Raw genomic sequence first — 2,090 nt, forward strand, 5'->3', positions numbered from 1 at the left:
TAAGAAGTCAAATGAAGGATTGGAAATTAGAAATAGATAGATAGATAGATAGATAGATAGATACTTTATTCATCCCCATGGGGAAATTCAACTTTTTTCCAATGTCCCATACACTTGTTGTAGCAAAACTAATTACATACAATACTTAACTCAGTAAAAAATATGATATGCATCTAAATCACTATCTCAAAAAGCATTAATAATAGCTTTTAAAAAAGTTCTTAAGTCCTGGCGGTAGAATTGTAAAGCCTAATGGCACTGGGGAGTATTGACCTCTTCATCCTGTCTGAGGAGCATTGCATCGATAGTAACCTGTCGCTGAAACTGCTTCTCTGTCTCCGGATGGTGCTATGTAGAGGATGTTCAGAGTTTTCCATAATTGATCGTAGCCTACTCAGCGCCCTTCGCTCAGCTACCGATGTAACTACTGTAACAATTATGTAGGATACTGATGAGGCCACACCTTAAGCTTTCTGCATGATTTTGGTTCCTATTTAAGAAAGGATATACTGACATTAGAAACAGTCCAGATGAGATTCACTTTGGCTAATACCTGGGACAACTATCCTGAGAGGCTGAATAAATTAGGTCTATATTCTTTGGAGTTTAGAAGACTGAAAAGTGATTTTGGAGGGATATAAGATCCTGAGGGAGCATGATAAGGCAGGCATTGAGGTGTTACTGCTAATGGGAGAATTATGAACAAGGGGACAAATTTACAGGATTTAATTTTGCACAGATACTGCCTAATCGTTTGAGTGTTTTCAGCATTTTCTGTTTTTATTTCAGATTTCTGGCATCTGCTGTTTTCCATTTTCTCCCTTTCACCTTTAAGCGCATATACATGTTGATTATTCGAAACGTAAATATCTTATGCCCTTAAGATGTCTTGTTTCTCTGATCTTAGATTTCACATTCTTCTCCTTAAGATATTGTCTCCTAAGTTACGATGTCTATATCATCACCAGCTCCCATGGGATCAGTTGCTAAGTTATTTTTTCCAAAAGTTACAAATTTGGACTGTAACACACTGCTGGACAAGAAAATGAATGAAGGAGACAAAATAACTAAATGCGACAAGGAATTTTTTTTTTTACACAGAGTGGTCCGATTCTAGAATTCTTTCATAGGTGGTATTGAAGACAGCTTCAATTCTCCGGGAGCACGTGGAAGATGTGCACCTTTGGAATGCGGCCCTGCGGATGACCCAATTCCTCACCAGTGTTACCGACTTAAGTGTCGCAGGAGATTGAAGTATCGAGACAGCCGGCGCAGCTGTCAAAATAAGCGACGCTGCAGATTGTAACATTGAAGCAGCGAGCTGTTGGTCTCCCCTGTCGCTGGGCAGGAGCAATACCTCTCTCTCCCTCATTAGTGAGAGACAAAGCCTGTGGGATGTCAATGTGTTGGGATGGACGGGGTTTTTTTTGATAGACTCTCGGGGCTTTGCTATTGCTTGTATGGTGGGCGGGGGAGAAAGATGATTTTGCTGAAGCAAGTGGGGGAGGGTTGATGCTTTTGCTGCTGCTTGTGTGTGGGAGTGGGGAGGGAGGCTTTGGGTCCCCAACAGTTTCCTGTCTTTCATTCTTTGGGGTTTTTCTTCTGTTTCGTGGATGTCTGTGAAGAGTAAGAATTTCAGGTTGTATACTGTTACATTCTCTGATATTAAATTGAACCATTGAAACTTTGTAGCATTCTATAGGATGCTGGATAGGTATCTGAAATTGGAGAATTTGCAAGACTGGGGATGGGAGAGGGGTATGGGATTGGCATTGAGGTGGTATAGATTTGATGGGACAAACACCATAATTTTGTACTTGAGATAGCTATATGAGAGACCAATACAGAGAATAGGGGTAAAAGATTGCAGGTCTCCTCCCACATCACAAGGATGTGCTAGTTGGCCTAATGTGCACATGAGTGGTAGAATCTGGGGAGAATTGGAGGTAATGTGAAAAGAAATGGATTCGTGGAAGACTAGTGTGTAATTGGCACAGACTCTGTGGGCCATCAGGTTTGTTGACAATGTTGTATGTCTTTTTGTTCAGTCAATGTACAGAGAAACTATAATTACTGACAAAAATATTTTA

This window comes from Hemitrygon akajei, chromosome 24 (assembly GCF_048418815.1).
Source record: "Hemitrygon akajei chromosome 24, sHemAka1.3, whole genome shotgun sequence".
NCBI lineage: Eukaryota > Metazoa > Chordata > Chondrichthyes > Myliobatiformes > Dasyatidae > Hemitrygon > Hemitrygon akajei.